The sequence below is a fragment of the Pinus tabuliformis genome, chromosome 5_1 (assembly GCF_031772625.1).
Source record: "Pinus tabuliformis cultivar Carrire ecotype Pingquan chromosome 5_1, CPIR1, whole genome shotgun sequence".
In the NCBI taxonomy this organism is placed as follows: Eukaryota; Viridiplantae; Streptophyta; class Pinopsida; order Pinales; family Pinaceae; genus Pinus; species Pinus tabuliformis.
The window spans coordinates 170,459,541-170,486,878 of record NC_142305.1 but is presented as its reverse complement, the minus strand read 5'-3'; the positions used below and the strand labels follow the sequence as shown (position 1 = coordinate 170,486,878).

The 27,338-nt window shown below is 40.2% G+C and overlaps 1 pseudogene; it reads right to left on the bottom strand.

Annotated features, from left to right (window-relative positions):
- Positions 1-27,338, bottom strand: part of LOC149163969 (auxin response factor 19 pseudogene) — a 90,207-nt pseudogene that overhangs the window by 32,859 nt on the left and 30,010 nt on the right.

The following is a 27,338-nucleotide window of genomic DNA, read 5'->3' as shown; positions in this document are numbered from 1 at the left end:
TTTTGGCAAAGTTCATGCTCGTTAAAAAATAAACGCAAAACCGAGCAGTTTTAGCAAGAGTTCATGCTCGTTAAAAAATAAATGCACATGTGAGCAAGCTTCCCCAGAGTTCAAGCTCATTCAGGAAAAATGAACCGGTAAATGACCATTTGAGACCGTAAATTCATCAGCCATAAAAGCCTTGGTCGTGTTTGCACCGCTACCTCCATTTGTCATTTGGCCGATCATTCACATCCACTTGATTGTTTACCTATTTTGAGGGACAGCTGCGAAGAGTGATTTCACCTAGCCATCCTTGTGACACTGCCGTGATTGGAAAATTCCAATCTGTACCTGGAATCTGCTGCTACCCCTGTTTATCACTCGTTCCTCAAAATACGAGTCTTCTTTGAGCTCTTTTCATTGACTCGTAAAATATGAAAAGTTTTCCGAGTTTTGGCCTTCCAGCTCATTAAAAGGACCGGAAGAGCTATCCCTCCTCTAGATTTTAATCTTTTTGGACCTGAGGGATTATTGCACAAAACGATCGAGCGCTTGTCTAGTTCGGCTTGAGAAAGCTATCAAACATTCATCCCTTTTGTATTGTTTTATACTTTTTCATACTTAAGGGATTAGATGACGAAAAAAGGACCTTTGGAGTTAACTTTATGTACCTTTTTAGACTCTCTAAAAATGAAAAGGACCGAGTTGTCTTTGTCGCTGGACTCATTAAAATATATTTAGCAACAAACTTGTCTTTAGACGAGAACGAGTTTCCCTATCGCTAGGCTCGTTAAAACATAGTGGTGGGCTTGCCCGAAGGGCAGGTTATAGAACAAGCATATGTTATCCTCCTCAAGCTTGACAAAAATAAAGAGGTACTGGTCAGAAATGACTGGGAAAAATTGGGAGAACCTCAAAGCTTAATGGTAGCAAGTCGCTCTTGAACATGACACTTTTGCCTCCGTAAGACATCGGGTTGGGTTGTTTTCATTCACCGGTCCTTCACCATGGTCTCGCCATACCATCCACATTTGGGGTAATGCTACCGATCCATCACATCAGTGTCGTTATATGTTCAAGAGATGTCGTTCAGAGAGTGTCAACCGGGTCCCATCCACTGCCATACATCATCTTTCATCCTTTCATGACCGCCACCCTGAATCATATTTCACAGATCGTTTTCACCTTCATCACAAATCATTAGCTCCGTTCCGTGTCACTGATGTGGGATTCATTAAGGCCCTCCTTTGACGTATCGCTTCTTGTCGACATCAGCTCATTATCCAAGAAGTTGATCTAGGAACACCCCCCCAGTACTTTGAAGCTTGCATGCCTCAATGGCAAGTTTCTCACTTCTGGCGACAGGTATACATCAATGACCTTCGACCGGGAGATTTTGCGTGGTGTTCGACGCCAAGTCCTATATTCACGCCACGTGAATTGTACTGCAGTACCTTGAGGGTCATCATCATTATCGGTGATTCCTCTCGCGCTTGTTAACAGTTTACATTATTAACTGGTAATCAAGCGATGTCTTTCCATGTTCGACTCCAAGAAATTCTCACGTGGATCGACTTGTACTTAGAGTGAAGATCGGACGAGTTTGAAGACCCCGGATCTAGTTTCATCCATCCGGGCTGTGATATATATTCAGGAGATAAAGACATTAACATATGCAGCAGATGATCATCCTAAATCAAAGGATGATAATTTCAGCAGATAATTATCAGTCTATCATCAGACGATCGTCTGTTTTATGTACAGAAAAATGTATTTATAAAGCTGAGCATGGGAAATGCCCGCATCAGCTAGATCATGAAAGCAGTATGAAAAATAATGTATTGTATTGTATTTTGTTACAGGTCACCTCCCGACGATTGAATGAACTTCGGATCCTCCTGATAAAGCATTTCACCCGATAAACGACCTCATACTTTAGGGGGCAACTGTTATAGACATTTTTGTGCCTAACAGCATGAAGCATGAAATGTCAATAATCTGAGGGATCCAAAGTCCCTAAACATGTTGTTCCTACCCCTAGAGGAACAAGGTCAGCAAACCACAGCACTTCAGATCAGTTCTCCACTGAAAAACACTCAAAAACAGGTCAAATTTGGATCATGTCAACTGCTCCACTGAGAATCTACGCTGAATGTCAAAAGCTCCATGGTGTACCTGCGATGAATGTCAAATTCATCAAAGGCTACCTGCGCTGAGCGAGTTTGGACATGTGGAGGAATCTTTCCTCAATGTGTCAGTGCCCAGGAAGCTTCCAAAATGACACTTGGATCAAAAGATTCGCCTAAGTGAAGAGTAAGAGGTTCTAAAACTCCAAGTGGAAGGTAGAATCTCCAAGTGGACTCAAGAACTGAAGAATAACTGGGGTTGAAGAGGACAACAGTCACACATCAAGCTGACTTATCTTCACTCCAAAATCTATATAAGGATCTCATCCCATGGGATCTGGAGGCTGGAATTTTGTGCAAAGAATTGTTGTTGGTTTACCGTTGAGGGTATTGGGTGATTGCTTGAAGGAGGTGAAGAGGAGATTTCTTTTCGTCGGGAAGGTGATGCTGGATTGGACCTCTTACGGTTATATCACCACCTGAACCTTACTTTCTTCCATTAATAAAGCATTTGAGGTTCTTCTATTCGCATGTGTTTCAATGGTGTATTGTCTTACTTGCGTATTTGATTTATGCTAATCCTTGAATCAATTATGAATGCATGCTTCTTGTAGTTTCCCTTTCTCGTCTTGTTTGCAGGATCTTGTGTAGCTGGGCCCGTGAGAAGACAAGGAGCTGGGAGCAAGCAGCAAAGAGAGAAGATTGGATCGACCATTCGCACAAGACATCGGTGAGTGGATCTCTTCCTTTCCTCTTTTGCATGTCATAAAGAAGTAATCTTAGATAGCTTTGCTTTGACTGTTGCTAAGGAACTATCACCCTTAGAGTGGGATAGGGTCATTCCGTGTTGGATACTTTTCCCTACAACACTCTGGCCAACAGTACCACTACCCCTCCCATAAATGCTCCTCAGATAAATAATTTCCTCACTCTAAAAGAGGAATTATTTGGCATTAACATTGACTCAATCACTAGAGATGATCAACAAAAAGCACACACAAATACACAAAAAATATCAGCTGAAATAGTTAATCTGGTTTTGCACCCTGCCACCTTTAACAACGAAAGCATCCAAAAGTTGAGGCAAATAGATGAAGATGAACTGGCTGAAATAGAAGCAGAGGTAATTGAGCTAAAAGATAATTTTCTGCCCACAGGTTTAACCCCTTTGGAGGATCTGTTTGATTCAAATGATATCTCAAGAAAACCAAAAATGCAACCACTGAGTGCCGAAATTGAAGATTGTAACATTGGAACTACAGAAAATCCCAAAATGATAAAGTTATCCAAAGCATTACCACCTGAGCAGAAACTGAAATACATTGAGTTATTTAAAGAGTTCCAAGATGTCTTTGCCTGGAGCTATGAGGACCTCAAATCTTATGATACCTTAGTCATCCAGCACACTGTACCTTTAAAAGAAAACCAAAAGCCTTTTAAACAAAAACTTAGAAGAGTGAACCCGGTGCTCCTTCCCCTCATTGAAAAAGAGGTGAAACGTATGTATCAAGTAGGAATCATTGCTCCAATCAGATTCTCAGAATGGATTTCAAACTTAGTGCCTACTAGGAAAAAGACAGGAGAAATCAGGCTGTGTGTTGACCTAAGAAATTTAAACAAAGTCTCTCTCAAAGACCATTACCCCTTACCAAAAATGGATCATATCCTGCAAAGGGTAGTAGGAGCCTCTAGGATCTCATTATTAGATAGTTTCTCAGGATTCAATCAGATTCTAGTACACCCGGATGATCAAGATAAAAGTGTCTTCACAACACCGTGGGGAACTTTCAAATATGTCAAAATGCCTTTTGGGTTTAAGAATGCGGGAGCCACCTTCCAAAGAGCAATGGATATTGCCTTTTCCAAAGAAATCCATGATTTCCTGGTGGTCTACCTAGATGATCTAACTGCCTTCCCAAAATCAGATCAGGAACACTTAGAACACTTGAGGCAGGTTTTCACAATCTGTAGAAAATATGAAATATCTTTAAACCCAAAGAAATCATTGTTTGGGCTAGAGGAAGGTAAACTCCTAGGACATATAATCTCAAAAGATGGTATTAGGATCGATCCAGACAGAATTCAAGCCATTCTACAAGTACCACATCCAAGAAACATCAAAGAACTATAAAGCTTTCTAGGAAAAATCAACTTTTTGAGAAGGTTCATTCCTAATTTGGCTGAGCTCACAAGACTGTTAAACAACATGTTGAAAAAGGACTCCAAGGTCAAATGGACCATGGAAGCTAGACAAGCCTTTGAGGATATTAAAAGAACATTGACAAATACACCAGTCCTAACAAGCCCTAGGTTTGATAGGGATTTCATCATTTTTTCTTTTGCTTCTGAGCATACAATTGTTGTTGTCCTGCTATAAAAAGATGACCAAGGCTGTGAAAAACCTGTTGCATTTTTTAGCAGAGCCCTTAGGGATGCCCCCTTGAAATATCAGATTATGGAAAAACAAGCCTATGCACTGGTAAAAGCAATCAAGGACTTTAGAATCTATATCATGTACTCCCACATCATTTCCTATGTCCCAAATGCAGTAGTGAAGGACATTTTGACCCAAGAAGGAATTGAAGGTAGGAGGGGCAAATGGATCGCAAAAATCTTAGAATATGACATGGAAATCAAGCCTACCAAACTGATAAAAGGACAGGGTCTAGCCAAGTTGATGGTTGAAACCAATTTTCAAGCCCTTGACATTAATAAACTGGACAATGAACAGGAGATGGCGACTCCACAGATCAAACAAGCCTTTATGCAATCCCCCTGGTATACTGATATATCTTTTGTATTGTTAAACCTGCAAGCTCCTCCAGGGTTGTCCAGAACTAAGAAAAGGTTCTTGAAAATGAAAGCATCAAGATTTTGTATTATTGACAGTGTTTTGTTTTGGAGAAATCATGAAGGAATCTTACTTAATTGCTTAACATTGGATGAAACTGACAATGTCCTCAAAGAATTTCATGCAGGTGACTGTGGAGGACACTTATACTGGAAATCCACAGCTGATAAAATCCTAAGGGCTGGTTTTTATTGGCCCTCCTTGTTTACTGATGTAAGAAAATTTGTAATGTCTTGTCACAGATGTCTAATCTTTGAAGGGAAGAGAAAGTTGTTGCCTTTACCACTCAAACTTGTTTCAACTAAGAGACCATTCCAACAATGGGGTTTAGACTTTATTGGTGAAATTCACCCCCCATCCTCTGGCCAGCATAGGTGGATTCTGACTGCTACAGACTATTTCACGAAATGGATAGAAGTTGTCCCTTGTAGGCAGGCCAATGACTCCATTATCATACAATTTCTAGAGACCAACATCTTGTCCAGGTTTGGCTGTCCAGACAAAATTATCACAGACAATGCTGTTGCTTTCAAGTCCAAAAAAATGATCAAATTTTGCCACAAATATCATATGACCTTAGGTCATTCCACAGCTTATTATCATCAAGGCAATGGCCTAGCTGAGTCTTCCAATAAAAGCCTAATCAACATCATCAAAAAGTTTTGGAGGAAAACAAAAAGAATTGGCATAAGAAGTTAGTGAATGCTCTATGGGCAGATAGGCTAACCACCAAGAGATCCATTGGTACAAGTCCATATGAACTAGTTTATGGAATGGAAGCAAGGTTTCCTTCATCTTTAGGTGTTCTCGTAATCAAGTTGCTGCAAGAAATACAAGCTGAGCCCAATGACATTCAAAGAAGGATCAATCAAACAATTCACCTACAGCAAACAAGAGAGGAAGTCTATGAAAGAACCCAAGTACTGCAAGAAAAGCTCAAAAGAATATTTGACAAAAGAGCCAAAGCTGAAGACTTCTCTATAGGAAACAAAGTGCTGAGATGGGATTCCAGGAGGGAGGACAAAGGAAAACATGGGAAATTTGACTTCTTATGGAAGGGACCTTATGTAATTTATGTTGTACAAGGTAATAACACTTATTTTCTAAAGAGTTTGGATGGCTCAAACACTGAGGAAGGCCCAGTCAATGGGAGGATGCTTAAGCATTGCTTTGATCCCCTCTGATCAAGCACTGCTCAATTGTATATTGTACATAAATTTGTATTTTCAGTATGTTTATTTTCAGCGGATAGATAGAGGTCCAAATGAAGCAGATCTTGAGAAAACTAAGGTGCTGCACTATTTTGATGCATATTATTCACCCTGGCATGGGAAAATAAGAGAAGGTACTTGGGAACTATCTGGGAGATGAGAAACAATCAGAGAAGCAAGGCAAAAACAGGGCTATAATTTCACAGCAGATCAGCTTAAGGAGTATTGCATGCAAGTTTCATGGATTCAGATGTTCAGTCTTCAACAAAAGGAAAGGTAAACTGCATAAGGGTGAAAAAAGAAGGCAATCTGACCTGCTGATCTTGAATTTTCATATGGAAAATTCATCCCCAAGTGGAGCCACTGTTAGCCTCATATACCAATAGGGTTTCATATTTCATGATTGACAGTGGAAGTGCTAAAAATGATCATCTTTGATGATACAAAGGTTCCATTTTTGTGAACAAAGCAAAAAGTTAAAAAATGTAAAGAGGGTATGCCTTAAAAGAATAATCAAAAGGCAAGAAAATGAAATGGTCAAAAGAAAAAAGAATTGAAATGAACCCCAAAGAAAGACTAGGAAAGTGGCCAAGCAAAATGCCACTGTTATCTCGATGTATGGCTCAATAGTTCAAGTTGTGCCATGCCATGTTTTAAATTGCTTGTTTTAGAGTAGGTAATGAGTACCTGTTCAAATAGTTCAAGATTGACAGATGACTAGATGGATAGAGAAAGGAAGGAGCCCACTAGCTTAATCTGGGCCCTTGGAAGATATAAGGGTAGATTTAGGTAGGAGGGCACCAAAAATAAAAGAGCATATGAGGGTTTGCAAGTCTAAGTGCACCCTCCCTGAAGTAACAAAAAATGTTAGGTTCTAAGTTGGGTAGGTAGCCAGAAGTTGCAGAATCCTGATCCTATTCAGTTTTGGCCTTGATCAAGAAGGCATACGTTAACAGTTGCAAAGGTATCTATGCAGCATTTTGAAGGAAAAATATAGAAGCATGTCTAACTCCCCCTGTTTTCCCCCAAAGACTCTCTTTCTAACATCCCATGGAGGACTTCAGGATTTTCCTAAATAATCCTCCTTGTATTTCTTCTTGGAAATTTCATGACAAGTTTTCACTTTCTTCTCTGAAAAGAAGCCACATTTCTTGTGTAAAATCATTCCCCATCAACTCCTAAAAATCTAAGTTTACTCACTAAACTTAGTTTTCTATTCCTCACTTCCAATCTCTCATATCCCCAATTCACATTGACTTCTAACCATATTATCTAACTCCCTAAGTGCCTCTCTTCCCATACTACTATAGCACTATTGTGAAAAAGCCAAAATAATATGTAAATCCCCCCCCTTGGGCATTATAATCCATATTTTCAAAGTTTGGTGAATGCTACAAAATCAAAGGGTTTTGATATCTAGGTCACTTTGAAAGATTGGGGATTGGATTAACACTTGGTTAATTTAATAACCCGTTCCCACCCTTGTCTGCTTTGCAAACCTTCAACATTGCATTATTCCCGCCATGGTATAAATCTTGCAAAAACCCACTTTTTTTCGATTTTCCAAAGTATATATTTCGGAGCGCCGCAGCACAAAAAAACAAAAAATATTATTAAAATTCCCGCCGGGACCCGCCGTATCCACCCATCACCTCCGCAGCTCGTCGACCGTCAGATCCGGGCCCTCCCATCCGATGGCCCACAGCAATATCGGACCACCCTCGATGCCTGAACGTTAGCGCCCGAAATTTGTCAGAGGGTGACGTCAGGGCTCGGACACGTGTCGCTTCTGGATTTCGTCTGGCGGCCTCCTGCCAAAACCACACCCGTACCATGAGCGGTCTGATATTACCGCTTATCTCCCTCCTATTTCTGCCATATGTCACTCCCACGTCACCCCCACGTCATTGCCGCTTCAGCATCACATTACTGCCCGATCTGCCATTGCTCCGAGCTGTCTGCCATGTCACCTGTCCACGTAGAGCCGCTCACCGGCCACCACGTCATCATTCCATAACTGACCCCACCTATGACGTCATGCTGACATCATCCAAAAAAAGGCGCCAAAGGCCGAATTTCCCTATTTTGCCCAAAAAAGTCATTTTTTCGCGTTATTTACAAAAATACTCACTGTACTCCTGCATGAGCAGTTACGTTGCTTGTCTGCCAACTCTCAAGACTGCTCCCTTGCTACTGGCACCGTGAATTCACCTATATATCAACACCATTGTCATATTGTACCCAGGTATTTATCAGTTTCCCTCTGCGTGCCTTAGTTTTTGCATAATTCACCGAAGCAAACAAGAAAAGAGGGAAAACACAGAAATTGCTAGGAATCCTCAATAACTAGAGTTTCTTTTCCACACTATAATCCCAAGTTCACCCACAGAGGTCCCCCATTGTGCCAAATTACCACAAATTCACAGCTTATGGTGCATTTGCGAAACTAAACCATTGACAGACAAACTCACCGAAAAAGCATTTCTCAATCCCAGCATTTGCTCGTTGAATCTCTCCCAGGAGCATTTCAACTCAGTTTCACCCCAATTTACCTTGTTCTCTCTGCAAATAATTGCCCTGCTCATTGAAATCCACTGCTCTGTATTGATGTGCCCAAGAATCAAGTTCAAATATAATCCCAAGTATCAGTTAACCATGGAGACCCCTATGGCATTAAACATTGCACCATTGAATGCCCCACACAAGAACCTAGAATGGGTGGCCCCTGCTGACAGAGATTATCAGATGAGAGAAACTGTAGAGCGGGGCATCACATACCACATAGAAATAGTTTGTGTGTTGAGAAAGAAGCACAGAGATGGTACAGACCTCCTGGGAATCTGGAAATCCAATTTGCCAATCTACTATCTCCCTCAGATCAATGAGTTCCATGACTTGATTCACCAGTGCTGCACAAACTATGACCCCAATCAAAAGGCTTTTCTGAGTCCTTCAGGCTTTGTCTTGTTCCATATTACTCCTGAAGCCATCAACCAAATGCTACATTTTCAACCTACAAGGCCACTGGTTCCTCTTACTATGCAGCTTTTGCTAGAGCAGGGTGCCAAGCTCTCCAACTCACAAATTACAAGAATTGGCCAATTATTTATGCGTCCAGAGTACCAGCCCCGACAGCCTCCCCCTTATCTGCATGACTGGTTCAATGACATAGGGAGACTGCTGGTAGACATCATATCTTCCATCCTAGGGTTCAAGACCAGTGAGTTTGTGGATGAGACAACATTGGTAGTGCTATCCATTTTTACCCCAGGACAGCCCCATGCTGTCCAGTATGACTATGCTACATTTATAGCCAACAAAATTCATGAACAGTTCATGAACTTGGAGAGAGAGAGGGTATTCAAGTACACCTCCTATATATATCATCTGCTATTATACAATCAGCCTGACAGCTTTCTTGTCTTCCTCAAGAAGTTAGATGCAAAGGGAAACCGAAGATCTGTAATGTTCTAGACATCAGTCTGCCATCATATTCATTACTCACCATACAACTACTGTGAGTTTATTGACCTATTCATTCATCCAGCCTTGTCACTGCTGCAGAGTTCCCCTCCTCCTAGACTCACTGATGATATGCAGAAAATCCTCTAGCTCTCTAAGAACTATAGCATTGGGGATTGGTACTTTTACCAAGACCACACAGTGATCAGGATATATGGCTGTGAATTAGCACCATACAGTCTACCAAAGTATGTTCCCATGAGACTCTTTGCACTAGAATACTTCAGGCAGTTCGGCAATGCAGATATGATTCACTTCCATAGCAGAAACAAGAAGGCACAGCTGAAAATTAAGCATCAATTGGGTCCATTCATCTTTAATAAGAGGGAAGAAGCTTGGGATGAGGCAAACCAAATGTTAAAAGCCCTCCACCTCAAGACAAGCTTCTATTGGGCACCCTATGACCCTAACCATTTCATAAGCCTCAGAAGAATCAAGCATAGGCTTGCTACATATGACCATATTAGCATCCCAGAAGTTTAAAAATATGCTAACCAATTAGAGTGGAAAGAAGGCACATTAGTGGAAGATTATACTGAAGAAGAAATAGCAGAGAAAGCCATTAAAACTTTAGAAAAGGCAGTTGACTTGGAATATTTTGGACAGGTTTGGTCTTCAGGCCCTTGGCATCTTGGAGAAGTTGCCTCTTCATCCACCGTTCCTCAGCAGCCTGCCAAAACAACTGATCCAGCAGCAGACATAGCTAAAGGCAAAACAGTGCAGTAAGAAGAGTCACCTCCAAATGTGGAACAACAAGTAGAGCAGCAGGAAGGTACAACCAAGGAACCTGCCTCCACAGAACAGCAGACACAAGAGAAAATCCCTCCAAGGCAGGAGGTAACATTTGAGTCCTCGGTTCTACAAACACCTACTAATGAGGAAAGAACAAGGAAAACGGATAGGCAAGAGGACACTCCTCTTACTACTTCAACGGATCAGCAAGGTGAAAAAAGACAGAGGCTAAATCCTTTTTCAGAGGAGGAATTACCAGAGAGACCAATTGATAATATGCCCCCTCCTAGCATTGAAACATCGACCAGTTCCTTACAGCAAGGACAGGACATGCCACATGGGACAAAGGTGAGCTCTTCAAGGCAGCGATCTAAGGCGGACTCTAGCATCAAGCAACAGTTCATAGATATCAAGAAAAGGAATGAGCCCCTCAAACACAAAATCTACAACCATCTCTTGAAAATGGCACCAACTAATCAGCAGAGATTAATGTCTGCTTATGACATTCAAGAACAAAAAATGACTCTTAGTCATTTCAGGCCTACTATGCAGCAACCTCAAACAGCTGTCGATTATATTAGAACTAATTTGCAAATTTTTGCCAAAGACATCCACCCCTTGTATCAGATTGAGCTACACAGGAAAACCAGGGAAATGATATATTCCACCTTAGCTGATAAGACCCTACTGGCACACCAATTACAAAATTCTTTACACAACACTGCTGCTCAACTGGAATTGGAGAAGGCATCATCTCAAGCCAAGGACAACAGAATCAAGTCCTTGGAAGAGATCATTATATAGTTGGGTCATGATCCAAAGGACCCTAAGGGTGTGCAGGCATTCTTAAAGAAAAGAGATGAAGACATAGTAGCTATGAGAAAGCATATCAAGCTGTCAGCTACCCTTCACCCTCAAACTGGAGAGGTGGCAGAGCAAAAGAAGGATCAGGATGTAGTTGCTTTACTCTTGAATTTATAAAAGAGATTGATGGAAACAGAGAGTGCATTAGACATAGCACTAAAAACAAGACAAGGTGAGGCACCAATGCAGCCAACACAGACATCTGCATCCACTGAAGGTGTGCCACTTTCTACTACTACAACAGGTCCTCCCACAGGACAAACATCAGAGGCAGGCCCTTCAACATCAGCACCAACTATAGGAGTATCAGCGCCAGCAACAGTACCAGATCAGGGACCCAGCCTAAGCATGCAGAACATGATGAAGGAGCTAGAAGCTTTAGAAGCACAGATGGCTGAACTGCAAGGGACCAAGGATAAATTGGCTGCCATTGAAGAAAAGTATGATAAATCAAAGCAAAGTGTAGCTGAAAAAACAAGAGAGGTAAGGGCTCTGGAGAAGAAAATAAAGGAACTGGAGAAAGAGCTCTCTCTTGATAAGGTTGTAGTTGAAACTAAGAAAATCCTGTGGGCCAATATTGGTCAATCTATTACAGACCAGTGGAAATATATTGAAACTATCCATGAGCATATGGATCTCATAGGCAGGGCCCAAAAAGAAAGTCAAAGAGCAAGGGCATCTCTAGGCAATATGCCTGAAATAGCCAATAGGATGATCAATGTCCTTAACAATCGCACTGGCCCTCAGCTGGCACCAATGGGTATCACTAACATAACTGATACCATTTTACTAGTGAAGAGAGTGCTCACTTTGAGAAATCATGTACAAACATTGGATAGAAGGTGTCAAGAAATGTAGACAGAGGTGAACAAATTCATTGAGAGAATTACAACATTACATAACAGAGGTCTTCCCAGCTTGGTAACCAGTGTGGGAAGGTTGTTGTCTCATGAAAACTATGCCAAGAGGGTCAATACATATGCCACAAATCAGATCACTGCAGCAGCAAGTGCCCCAGAGGAAACAGGGCCTCTATCTGGGCAGAGTCTCTATGACAAACTAGAGAATTTATTTTTTATTATGAATGAGATCATACATATTTTTGAAGTGCCTCCAAACTACTACAAATATACTGAGGCAGATGAAACCTTAGGCATAATCCGAAGACACCAATTTCCTACACAGGAATGGTGGACGGGCATGATACAAACACTGCTGTGAAGAAACAGGTTTTTCACCAAATTTTTGTATAGCGATCATAAGTCATCATTTTCATAAAATTGATATATTCGCTCTAACTGGAGAAGGAGTGGACAGGGCCAACTCAGCAATCAAATATTGGCCACCAAAGCAAGACCGACAGATGCAGATGACGGGGCTGATATAGCCGCACCACGAAAAAGCAGTAAAGGGCGTATTACTCAGAATCAATACGAAGCACCCGACAGACCCAGTTGCCTCCAAAAGTCAAAGAATTTTTGACAGAACTGAACAATCATTCATTGTCCATTTAAAGTAGAAATAACTATTGTATCTGCTATTTTTCGAAGTTGGTAAAGACAGTTATTGAGCAAATGACTCATCGTTAAGATATTTTGTGAAACGGTTCTATATATATCCCCACGCATAAACTTGTTGGGGTTGTTGATTTTTCTTCTGGAGAAGATATGCTGTAATTTCAGACTTTTAATACAAGAAGCTAATGGAATTTCTGAAGTTCTGAGTTGTTTGAAGTGTTTTGGTGTGCTTGCTTGCTGCTACAAGATTCCTACACTATTTCATGTCACAATAAGTTTTCTGAACCATCTTATTATGTATTTCGTTCTTTCATAATCCACTTATGTTGTATGTTTCATAGGTTTAGCAGTAGAGAAAAAGAATAGTTCAGGATTTGTTCATTGAACACCCTAAACTCAATCTATGCTGTTATGAATGTTTTCTTCAGAATTAGTTATGAATGTGTAATTCTTAATTGCTCACCTTCATACTAAATCTTTCATAGTAAATACTGTTCAGGAATTCTAATCTGCTCCTGATTAATATTTCATTCCTCCACATCACCAGCTTAGTGAAAGATTCTTAGTTGCCTCTCACTGGCTGGAAATAGTCCATATACCACAAATTGAAGATTGTTTCATGAGTACCCATATGGCCCTGCAGTTTCATCACTCTTACTCAATACCTCAAACAACACATAATCACAGACTCCATTGCCCAATGGACTGAAGCTCCTGAAAGTTACATTTTAGCTGCTAGAAGACATCATTCAACCAAAACTTTAAACAAAATTCAGTGCATCATAACTAGCCTAAACATTACTTAAACAAAGCTAAATTCTAAAGAGAGAGCCCTCTCTGATTGCAGGTAGGCTAGTACCTGTGATCCAAAGATTGGTCTGTGGTTACCTCGGCCATATTCCCTTAGGAGTCAAAGGGAACAACCTGAGTGATAACATAACTGACGACTCCACTGGGGACAGAACTAATGTTTCAACTGTTGTCTGCTCTAGATAGTGATTCCAAAATTTAAGCAATCCCTTGACCATTCTAAAAATATTCTCAAAAAATACCAAAAACAAGCTCAGAAGCTGGCTCCTAAAAAAAGAACTAGGCATACCAGGTCAAATCCTGACCCAAATCCTCCACCTATTTTCGATAACCCTAATTTGATTCCCAGGACTCTCAGGAACCAGAAGAATCTGCTAAGTCCAACCCTAAGGCAGTTTAGCAAATTTATATCCCAACTCCTGCTAAACCATCAGTTCACCTTCATATAACCCATTCTTCCTCCTCTTCCTCATCCACTTCCCAAAACATACTGTCCACACCCCCACCCAATACACAAACTGCTATTGTTGTCCCTGTTGTTCTAGTTGTTCCCCTTCTACCTGTTGTCCCATTTATCCCTCCAAATATGGCTAATCGTTATACTCCCCTTCAGTTACCTGGTAATTCGGGGGCTATGCCTCAGGACTACCAAAGTAAGATCACTTATTTTGATGGAACCAGTACATACACTGCCTTACAGCATACCAATAAAATGAAAGATTACTTTGAGAATTATGAGATAGATGATGATGATGTAAGGATGAAAATTTTTGTCCAAAGCTTAACAGGTGAAGTAAGAACTTGGTTCAGAGCACTTGCTGCAAATTCTATACCTAACTCAGGCGCTCTTTATCAATCCTTCCTGAACAGATGGGAAAAGAAAAAGGACCCTCTACACATTTTATCCGAGTATGACTCCATAAGGAGAGGCCCTCAAGAAACTGTACTAGATTATTGTACCAGATTCAACACTGTTTATGATGCCATTCCTCAAAATCTTAGGCCTCCACCTGATTTGGCATTAATTAAGTTCCCTGATGGGTTTGATGCTGATATGGCATATCAACTAAGGGAAAGAGCCCCTACAACTTTGGGAGACATGCAAAACATAGCTGTCAGCGTAGAGGCAAATCTGATTGCTAAAAGAAACCGGGCAAGAACTGAAAGAAGAACCACTTTTAAGGAAGAACCCTCATCATTTAAGCAAAAGCTAGATGCAATCATCAAAGGTATGGATAGACTTGGGGATAGGGTGGAAATCATAGAAATAAAATCATCATGGGAAGGTCAACCAAGCAATATTAGAAACCCAAACTTTAGAAAGAATCAAAATCCTAATGTTGGAAGGACTGATCCTGACCAGCATGTCAGACCTCCTTTCCAAGAAAATTATGCTAAGGCTTCAACATCTAATGAACCAACTGAAAAACCTCACATCAATCTAATGGGTTTGGACAGTGAACATTAAGTCTTCTTCACACAAGAAGATCAAGAGGTTTATAATGACAATCAATTTCACACTAAGTCAGGAGAATCATTTGATTTCAGAGAAGGTTATGAAGCAGATGTTTATGAGGTACACAAACAGTATAAACTAAGGACTAGAACGATAGATGTACTTGAACCTCTTAAACCAAGGGACAATAAGCAGCCAAAAAAGACCAATGACAAGACTGCTCTTCCATAATCAGCTGGCAATTCAAACCCACACACCTCAGAAGTCACTGTGGAGGATATTTTAGAACAACAAACCTCTGAAAACCAGCCAGCCCCACTCCATCCTGCAAAAACAAAGGCAGATACCACCCCGGGAAACAAACATGGTACCAATTTTACTCAAAACCATACCAACCATGAACAAAAGATCATTGATAACCCAGCTGAAAAAGAAAAACCTGTTGCACTTAATGCCAAAATGGAAATAGAAAAGCCCTTTAACTTGGAAACAGAAATAATTAAACTGAAGATATCAGTCCCTCTTTCGGAATTGGTCAAACACGAAGTATACAGATAGCAGATTAACAAGTCACTCCAAGTATCAGAGAATAAAGATGCTGTGAATGTCCTAGATGACCAACCAGAGTTGTTGTTCGGCCCTGAGGTTAATGGAAAAATAGAAAATGGAGGGGTTCCACCCTTTTGTCAGTTTAAACATTCATGATAAGGTTCTACACAATGCAATGTTTGATTCCGGGGCCTCACAAAACTTAATGCCCAAATCTGTAATGGAAAAACTCGACTTAGACATCACAAGGCGTTATAAAGATCTATTCTCATTTGACTCAAGCCAAGTCAGGTGCTTAGGATTGATTAAAGATTTATGTGTCTCCCTGGTCCAATACCCAACGAAAACAATCCTGATGGATGTAGTGGTAGCTGACATACCTCCTAAGTATGGTATGCTCTTGTCCAGATCCTGTGGGGCCAAACTCCAAGGATCTTTGCAATTAGATATGTCCTATGCAACCATTTAAGTCTTTGGGCAGCCAAAGAGGTTGTACCATGAAACATTAATGAAATATTTGGTAAGCAGTCAAGAGAAGCCCCAAAACTTCCCAATCTATTCAATACACTCTGACATGGATTCATTTATTCTCTACAATGCTGAAATTTGTAGCAAGGCTTATTCTGAACTATTAATAGCAGCAGAAGCAGAGAAATTAAATGAACAATGTGCCCCCCAAGACCAAAGGACTGCAGGCATAACTCAGGTAACAACAGAACATAATGTATCAACCAACTTGCAGGAAACAAATCTGCCCATGATCCAACTTACTAAAAATATCAATCCAAGTCTTGATCATGAAACCTTATGGTACTTAGAATTTGATGGCTCTGTAAACAAGTTAGGAGCTGGGGCAGGAGTCTGGATCCATAATATGCTCAATGAATAGGCTGAGGGTCATGCATACAGGTTAAACTTCTAATGTACAAACAATATGGCTGAGTATGAGGCCCTTTTGTTAGGTCTGAAGCTCATAAAAAATTTGGGTGCAACCAAAGTTTCAATCTTAGGAGATTCAGATCTAATCATACAACAAATCAAAGGAAACTTTACCACAAATGATCTAAGGTTGAGAGCATATAAGGCAATAGCTATTCAGGTACTTGATACCTTCTCACAATCACAGTTGACTAAAATTTCCAGAGAGCTCAATCTACATGCTCACAGCTTGGCAACCTTTGCCAGCACTTGTAAGCTACCTTTCAAACCCAACCATACTTTTACTGCTAAAATCAAACACAGACCTGTAGTTCCAGACAACATCAAAAACTGGCAAGTCTTTGAGAGTGACACTCAGATAAATAATTTCCTCACTCTAAAAGAGGAAATCTCTGGCATTAACATTGACTCAATCACTAGAGATGATCAACAACAAGCACACACAAATACACAAAAAATATCAGCTGAAACAGTTAATCTGGTTTTGCACCCTACCACCTTTAACAACGAAAGTATACAAAAGTTGAGGGAAATAGATGAATATGAACTGGCTGAAACAGAAGCAGAGGTAATTGAGCTAAAAGATAATTTTCTGCCCACAGGTTTAACCCCTTTGGAGGATCTGTTTGATTCAAATGATATCTCAAGAAAACCAAAAATGCAACCACTGAGTGCTGAAATTGAAGATTGTAACATTGGAACTACAGAAAATCCCAAAATGATAAAGTTATCCAAAGCATTACCACCTAAACAGAAACTGAAATACATTGAGTTATTTAAAGAGTTCCAAGATGTCTTTGCCTGGAGCTATGAGGACCTCAAATCTTATGATACTTCAGTCATCCAGCACACTATACCTTTAAAAGAAAACCAAAAGCCTTTTAAACCAAAACTTAGAAGAGTGAACCCGGTGCTCCTTCCCCTCATTGAAAAAGAGGTGAAACGTATGTATCAAGCAGGAATCATTGCTCCAATCAGATTCTTAGAATGGATTTCAAACCTAGTGCCTACTAGGAAAAAGACAAGAGAAATCAGACTGTGTGTTGACCTAAGAAATTTAAACAAAGTCTCTCTCAAAGACCATTACCCCTTACCAAAAATGGATCATATCCTGCAAAGGGTAGTAGGAGCCTCTAGGATCTCATTATTAGATAGTTTCTCAGGATTCAATCAGATTCTAGTACACCCGGATGATCAAGATAAAACTGCCTTCACAACACCGTGGGGAACTTTCAAATATGTCAAAATTCCTTTTGGGCTTAAGAATGCAGGAGCCACCTTCCAAAGAGCAACGGATATTGCCTTTGCCAAAGAAATCCATGATTTCCTGGTTGTCTACCTGGATGATTTAACTGCCTTCTCAAAATCAAATCAAGAACACTTAAAACACTTGAGGCAGGTTTTCACAATCTGTAGAAAATATGGCATATCTTTAAACCCAAAGAAATCACTGTTTGGGCTAGAGGAAGGTAAACTCCTAGGACATATAATCTCAAAATATGGTATTAGGATCGATCCAGACAGAATTCAAGCCATCCTACAAGTACCACATCCAAGAAACATCAAAGAATTACAAAGCTTTCTAGGAAAAATCAACTTTTTGAGAAGGTTCATTCCTAATTTGGCTGAGCTCACAAGACTGTTAAACAACATGTTGAAAAAGGACTCCAAGGTCTAATGGACCATGGAAGCTAGACAAGCCTTTGAGGATATTAAAAGAGCATTGACAAATACACCAGTCGTAACAAGCCCTAGGTTTGATAGAGATTTCATCATTTTTTCTTTTGCTTCTGAGCATACAATTGCGGCTATCCTGCTACAAAATGATGACCAAGGCTGTGAAAAGCCTATTGCATTTTTTACCAGAGCCCTTAGGGATGCCCCCTTGAAATATCATATTATGGAAAAACAAGCCTATGCACTGGTAAAAGCAATCAAGGACTTTAGAATCTATATCATGTACTCCCACATCATTTCCTATGTCCCAAATGCAGTAGTGAAGGACATTTTGACCCGAGAAGGAATTGAAGGTAGGAGGGGAAAATGGATCGCCAAAATCTTAGAATATGACATGGAAATCAAGCCTACCAAACTGATAAAAGGACAGGGTCTAGCCAAGTTGATGGCTGAAACCAATTTCCAAGCCCTTGACATTAATGAACTGGACAATGAACAGGAGATGGCGACTCCACAGATCAACCAATGTTGGAAATAATACTGAGAGGGGGGGTGAATCAGTATTATCTGATTAATCAAACTTTTTAAATGCTCAGAAACATATACGCTACTTCAGTTAAGTGAACCAGCGTGTACACGCTACTGTGACGAAGTAAAACAGCGTATAGGAAGAAAACTCACAATTTAGTTAGCTTATTCTTCAATTAAGTGCATCAGGACATTATTCATCACATTAACAATAAACATGTGCAGTAAAACAGAACAGATAAAAGGCCACACACATGAACACCAAGATATAAGGTGGAAACCCAATGTGGGTGAAAACCACCTGCTGCAAGTTGTCTCTATCTTTCTTTAATATGAAACTTCAGTTTACAATCTTTTGTATTGGTGCAGCCTTATACCAGTACGCAGGCTACAACCTGCAGAAGGCTTCAGCCTTCTCTCGTTCTCCAAACTTCCTTGGAAGGGAGCTCCAACCCCCTTTGCTCTTGTACTAGCCAAGATACTAGTACGTAGGTGCTGACCTACAATCTTCCTTCTTTCAGATATCACTTTTCATACATTTTCAGACTTGGATATTCCTGAAGCACAACATTACAATCTGAAGACCACAAATCATTCAATTTCCACAACAGATCATTGAAGCATAAAACAACCAAACTTTGAATCACTGAACCACTGAACCCTGTCAATCACCAGTTACCAGAACACAGAGCAGACTACAGAACTCTGCAATAACAGTCAGACCCCACTGTAAACCCAAAATCAAGCTTCAAAAGATATACGCTACTTCAATGAGCAAAACCCGCGTATACACGCTCTTTTACCGAAGCCAACCTGCGTACAGATCTAAAAATAAACTTTCTCAATTTGCAGCTGTACCAGACATTAGTTAGATCCAAAATGTAACATTGCGACAATATGCAGATCTAGAAATACGCATAATCAACCATATCATGATAGTGCATTTCAAACCATTAGATCCCGATCTATCCTTAGATCTAGTCTTCCATCAACCGATGTGATCTCTCCTTGGCTTAGATCAAGCAACCCAGAACCTGCATATCAGATCTCTTTCTCTCTTAGATATTCAAGCCTTGTCGAAAGATGATTTTGCCTAATGATCTTCTTCTCCTTATATAGTCTTAGGCCTAGCTCAATACCAAGAGCCAAAACCATAGTAACACAATACCATCAACTTCAAAACTAGGGATCGACACGCCCGTCGAGACACAATGGTCCGAAATCATAGGCACAACTTCCAAGGACTAACCACCATGGACCAAAGGAACCTTTCCACATACACGCGCTTTTTATGAATCGAACTTGCGTGTACACGCGACTTGGGCTTAACGAAACGGCGTGTATGAGCTTCCTTGGTATGCTGTACTGAGATCTGTCTTCTGATTAAGTTGCCATCACCTGTACCAACCTCTGAGCACCTGTACCATCCTCTGAGTGAGTTGCCATCAAGGACAACACTTGAATCATAATGCCAACAATCTCCCCCTTTGGACTTGATGGCAACCATCACACCAAGTCACTCTCCCCCTTTGACATCAAGGGCAAAGGGCTGTGCTCCCCCTGAGGACATGCTGATATCTCTGTTTGGCTGTGCTGACTTGTGCTCCCCCTGACCGAAGGCCAGATCTGCAAAAGATGTTCTTCAACAAGAACCAAGACTTATACACCATAAGGGACCTTCCTATCACCAAAAGACTCAATACATACATCCATACTCCCTACCAAGAGGGGACATAACAGAAACAACCAATTATATTACAGCATTCATCCCAGGCATAGTGGGGAAACCAACAAAGGCCGTTACATGACCTTGATACCATAAAAGAGATATGACAAGAGAGATACATGACATAGAGACAACAGATCTAGACCAAGACTTAGGAAAGACACCAGCAGCATCTGATAAACATCTTGTTAGATCAGCAACCAGAATTTCTTTCTGAGCTCCTTCTCCTGAAACCAACAACCAAAACATCTGAATGCCAACAATGCTTTATGAGACTTTTGAGCTGCTCCCCCTGAACCTGTGCCTGTTGCACTCCCTGAAACTGTGCCTGAAGAATTCTGACATTCCTATTGCTGTTCAGAACTTCAGAGTTTTCCCTTGCTGTTCAGAACTTCATATACGCGTTTTATCCTATACAAAACAGCGTATGTACGCGGATATTCTTTCTGCAACAAGCGTCCAGCATACACGCGACTTACCCAGCATGAATCCGCGTGTATACGCACATATCTCTTCCGTAACCTGCGTATACCAACTTTTCTTCAACAACAGGATGAAGCATCAACTACTCCCAGCTTTTGTCTGAGATATTCAAAAGTTTCCCTGGGCAGTGGTTTTGTGAGAATATCAGCAACTTGCTCTTTAGAAGGAACATACTCCAACTTGACCTTCTGCTCAAGCACTTGTTCCCGAAGAAAATGGTACTTGATTGGTATGTGCTTGGTCTTTGAGTGCATGACAGGATTCTTTGAAATGCTGATTGCACTTGTATTATCACATAAGATAGAGACAGGTGGAGTGCAAGTGATTTGAAAGTCCTGCAAGGTCTGCATCATCCAAAGAAGTTGTGTGCAACAAGATGCTGCAGCCACATATTCTGCTTCAGCTGTAGATAAGGCAATCGAACTTTGTTTCTTGCTGAACCAAGATACTAATCTGGAACCCATGAAGAAAGCACCTCCACTTGTGCTTTTCCTATCATCCACACTTCCAGCCCAATCTGCATCTGTGTAAGCATGAAGAGTGAGATCAGTATTTCTAGGATACCATAAGCCATAGTTTTGGGTCCCTTGAAGATATTTGAAGATTCTTTTGACTGCCTGAAGATGAGTTTCCTTTGGGTTGGCTTGAAATCTTCCAACCATTCCTACTGCATGTGTAATATCTGGTCGAGTACCTGTCAAATAAAGCAAACTCCCAATCATGGATCTATAAGTGGGTTGGTGGACTGCTGCTGATTCATCATTTGCACTGAGGCTGCATCCTGTAACCATGGGTGTACATACTGGCTTTGACTCTTCCATGCCATACTTCTTCAAGATCTGCTTGAGGTATTTGGTTTGAGACAAGAAGATACCTCCTTCATTTTGTTGGATTTGCAATCCAAGAAAATATGTCAATTCTCCAAGAAGTGACATTTCGAATTCTTTCTGCATAACCAAGGCAAAGTTTTGACTCATGGTCTCTTCATTGCTGCCAAAAATAATATCATCTACATAAACAACAAGAATTAGCAATTTGTTATTTTCAACTTTTATATAGAGATTGCTATCTGCTGATCCTTTTGAAAAGCCTTGTTGGTGAAGATATTTGTCCAACCGATAGTACCAAGCCCTTGGAGCTTGTTTGAGCCCATAGAGTGCCTTTTTCAATCTGCATACAAGGTTTGGATCATTTCCAAGAATGAACCCATCTGGCTGCTCAATATATACTTCTTCTTCTAAGTCTCCATTCAGGAAGGCTGATTTCACGTCCATTTGAAATACCTTGAAGTTTTGAAAGCTTGAGAGAGCAAGGAACATTCGGATGGCCTCTAGTCTTGCCACAGGAGCAAAGGTCTCTTCAAAATCTATTCCTTCTTGCTGTGCATACCCTTTACAAACAAGTCTGGCCTTGTTTCTAATTACTTCTCCATTTTCATTTAACTTATTCTTGAAGACCCATTTTGTTCCTATTACATTCTTATCTTTTGGTCTAGGAACTAATTCCCAAGTGTTGTTCCTTTCGATTTGCTCAAGTTCTTCATCCATTGCTTTGACCCAACATTCATCTTTGCATGCTTCTTTCACATTTTGTGGTTCAATGGAGGAGAGTAGAGCCAAGTAGCTTGAAGCTTCTGCAAGTGTCCTTCTTGTTTGTACTCCTGCTTCTTTCTGCCCCACAATCTGAGTTTCTGGATGATTCTTTTGGACATATCTGGATGGAGTCTTCTCTTCTATTCTTGTCTGCTCCTCTGGTTCTTCTTGAGATTCTTCTTCTTCTTGAGGTTCTTCTTCTTCATCATTTCGCCTTTGAGAGTAACCTTCATCTTCTTCAATGTCTTCATGATGAACTTGCCTAGGAATATATCCCTTCTCATCAACCACTATATCAATACTGTCAACAATTCTGCCAAGTCTTTTATTGTAGCACTTGTATGCTTTGCTATGTGGAGAATAACCAAGAAGAATGCCCTCATCTGCTCTAGGTTCAAGTTTGCCAAGTTGCTCATCAGTATTCTTAATATAACATTTGCTCCCAAAGATTTTGAAATGCTTCACGGAAGGAGTTTTACCACTCCAAAGCTCATGAGGTGTTTGAGTGCTGTTTACTCGGACATTTGTTTTGTTAAGAATGATAACAGCAGCATGTGCAGCTTCACCCCAGAAGGTTGCAGGAGTACCTGATTCATCGAGCATAGCACGAGCCATTTGTTGGATAGTTCTGTTCATTCTTTCCACAACCCCATTTTGCTGAGGAGTTCTAGCTGTAGAGAATTCTCTTCTTATCCCATGTTCATCGCAGAAATCGAAAAATTCATTTGATGTGAACTCCCCACCTCTGTCAGATCTGAGGCACTTAATTTTGTGTCCTGATTCATTTTCAGCCAATGCTTTGAAGGATTTGAATTTTTCGAATGCTTCATCTTTGTGCTTCATAAGCCCTAACCAAACAAACCTTGAGAAATCATCAATGAATAATATCAGATATTCTTCTCCTCGAGGTGTCCTTTTCCTAAATGGACCACATACATCTGTATGGACTAGCTCAAGAGGCAAGCTAGCTGATCCTTCCTTCTCTGGAAAGTTAGTTCTGGTTTGCTTTCCAAACTGACAAGATTTGCATATGGTGTTGTCTGGAATTTTGATATCTGGAAGATCGCGAACTGCCTGATATTTGCATGCTTTCCTTATTTGTGAGAAGCTTAGATGTCCCAACCTTCGATGCCATAACCAGTGCTCTTCATCCTTGCTAAGATAGCATTGTTGTTGTCCTTCTTCAAATATGTACAGATTATTTGGAGTTCTTTTGCCTTTGAGAACTGTTTTACCTGTATCAAGATCACGAACAAGACATCCATTCGATCTGAAAATAACCTCGGTTTTTTGATCACACATCTGGCTGACACTTAGAAGATTATGCTTCAATCCATCAACATACAAAACATTTCCAGCCTTGACCTTTTCTTTCAAAGGAGCAATACCTTTTCCTTTTATAGTTGCAGGAGTATCATTTCCAAAAGAAACTTTCTTTCCCTTTTCTAAAGTAGAATAAGATTCAAGTTTTTCTTTATCACCTGTCATATGTTTCGAACATCCACTGTCAATGTACCATAGATTTTCCTGTCCTTCTGCATAAAACGCTATCCCACATCTTTCTGTCTGAGGTTCTTTTATTCTCCATTTTTTGGTGCTCGTGGCTTGTTCCTTTTTCTCCTGAAACCTGCTCCTGCATTCAGACTCTTTATGACCAAAATTATTGCAAATAGAACATTCAACTTCATTTTCAAGAACCGAAAAGTTGTTATAGGTCCTCTTTGTAATCCCTGTCATACTTCTTTGTTTTTGAGCTTCCCTAGTCATGATTGTTTTATATGCAACACATTGAGCTGCTTTGTGACCAAAGTTATGGCAAGAAAAGCATTGTCCATTGAAGAAGCTTCTGCGGTTATTGAATCTACCAGCCAACTGATTGTAATTTCTATTTTCATCTATTCTTGTGCCAAACTGAGAAGATTTTACCTGTGGTTGGTTGTAGCTTTTGTTCACCCTTAAGAAGGATTGTCCCTGATAGTTTCTGTTTGTAATTCGTCCCTGCTTTACCTGATTATCTTCATTGTTCTTCTGCTCATTTCTTCTTGCTGCATCAAGATAACTTTTTGAGGTGGATGCTTGAGAGGTTTCTCCATTATAGCCCAAACCTGTCTTGTTTAGAGGAGACCGCTGCACATTGATAATCTCATCCAAAGTTTCAGATCCTTTGACAAACTTAAGATTAATAGTTTTTGTTTTCTCAATTTCTTTTCTGAGACCAACAATTTCACCTTCTAGTTTTTCAAGATGTTTTTCCTTTTCATCAATTTGAAATTGCAAAGTATCAATGATCACACTCTTTTCTTCTATGCATCTCTTGAGTCTAGTAATTTCATTATAGAGATTATCCACATCTACAGCATCCTCATAATCATCATCTTCAAATGCCATTAATAGCTTATATTTATTACCTTGTTCATCTTCATCACTGTTTGATAAGCCATCACTATCTTCATGGGTGTAGTAGCTTTTCTTATTTGCACTTTGTTTCTTATTCCATCTAGCAGGTTCTTTTCCTTTATCCTTATTAGGACATTTTGCAGCATAATGACCTACTCTTCCACAAGCAAAGCATTTGAAAGGTAGCTTACCTCTGAACCTTCCAGCACCCCTTTGAAGATTTCTGACAAAGTTTGATTCTTCTTCCTCTTCTTCTGGAACATGGCTTGCTTCATAGTAATCTTCTTTTCTTGATGCCTTAAAAGCAGCTTCCCTTCTGTCTGATGGACCTCCCTTTCTCATTTCATAAGCAGTTAGAATTCCATGTAGCTGAGACATAGTGAGAACTTTGAGATTTTCCTTTTCTTCTATTGCAGATACTTTAGATTCAAACTTGGGGGATAATGATCTTAGAATCTTTTGAACTACTATAGTCTCTTTTATTTCTTCACCCAAATTTTTCATACAATTAACAATCTCATCTACCCGAAGAAAATAATTAGCCACACTTTCATCATTATACATCTTGAGGGTCTCATATTGAATCCTGAGAGTTTGAAGTTTAGCTTGCTTTACCTGTTCATCTCCTTCATAGCTAGTGATCATTTTGTCCCATATCTCTTTTGCTGATTTGAAGTGCATGACCTTCATGAATTCTGTTTGAGATATACTTCCTAATAGAGTACTGACTGCTTTTGCATTTGTTTCATATGCCTTTTTCTCAGCTGGATCTGTAGGAGTAGCTGAAGGAAAAACATAGCCTGTTTCTACAATGTCCCAAACTTCTGTACCAAGAGATTGAAGATATGCAGTAACTCTTACCTTCCAATAATTGAAATTTGTTCCATCAAAAACCGGTGGCCTGATTGATGCTTCTTTCTCGTAGTTGCTCATGATGAATGATCTTCCTTCAAGCGATCAAGCTTCTCTGAAGGACCTGCTCTGATACCAATTGTTGGAAATAATACTGAGAGGGGGGGTGAATCAGTATTATCAGATTAATCAAACTTTTTAAATGCTCAGAAACATATACGCTACTTCAGTTAAGTGAACCAGCGTGTACACGCTACTGTGACGAAGTAAAACAGCGTATAGGAAGAAAACTCACAATTTAGTTAGCTTATTCTTCAATTAAGTGCATCAGGACATTATTCATCACATTAACAGTAAACATGTGCAGTAAAACAGAACAGATAAAAAGCCACACACATGAACACCAAGATATAAGGTGGAAACCCAATGTGGGTGAAAACCACCTGCTGCAAGTTGTCTCTATCTTTCTTTAATATGAAACTTCAGTTTACAATCTTTTGTACTGGTGCAGCCTTATACCAGTACGCAGGCTACAACCTGCAGAAGGCTTCAACCTTCTCTCGTTCTCCAAACTTCCTTGGAAGGGAGCTCCAACCCCCTTTGCTCTTGTACTAGCCAAGATACTAGTACGTAGGTGCTGACCTACAATCTTCCTTCTTTCAGATATCACTTTTCATACATTTTCAGACTTGGATATTCCTGAAGCACAACATTACAATCTGAAGACCACAAATCATTCAATTTCCACAACAGATCATTGAAGCATAAAACAACCAAACTTTGAATCACTGAACCACTGAACCCTGTCAATCACCAGTTACCAGAACACAGAGCAGACTACAGAACTCTGCAATAACAGTCAGACCCCACTGTAAACCCAAAATCAAGCTTCAAAAGATATACGCTACTTCAATGAGCAAAACCCGCGTATACACGCTCTTTTACCGAAGCCAACCTGCGTACAGATCTAAAAATAAACTTTCTCAATTTGCAGCTGTACCAGACATTAGTTAGATCCAAAACGTAACATTGCGACAATATGCAGATCTAGAAATACGCATAATCAACCATATCATGATAGTGCATTTCAAACCATTAGATCCCGATCTATCCTTAGATCTAGTCTTCCATCAACCGATGTGATCTCTCCTTGGCTTAGATCAAGCAACCCAGAACCTGCATATCAGATCTCTTTCTCTCTTAGATATTCAAGCCTTGTCGAAAGATGATTTTGCCTAATGATCTTCTTCTCCTTATATAGTCTTAGGCCTAGCTCAATACCAAGAGCCAAAACCATAGTAACACAATACCATCAACTTCAAAACTAGGGATCGACACGCCCGTCGAGACACAATGGTCCGAAATCATAGGCACAACTTCCAAGGACTAACCACCATGGACCAAAGGAACCTTTCCACATACACGCGCTTTTTATGAATCGAACTTGCGTGTACACGCGACTTGGGCTTAACGAAACGGCGTGTATGAGCTTCCTTGGTATGCTGTACTGAGATCTGTCTTCTG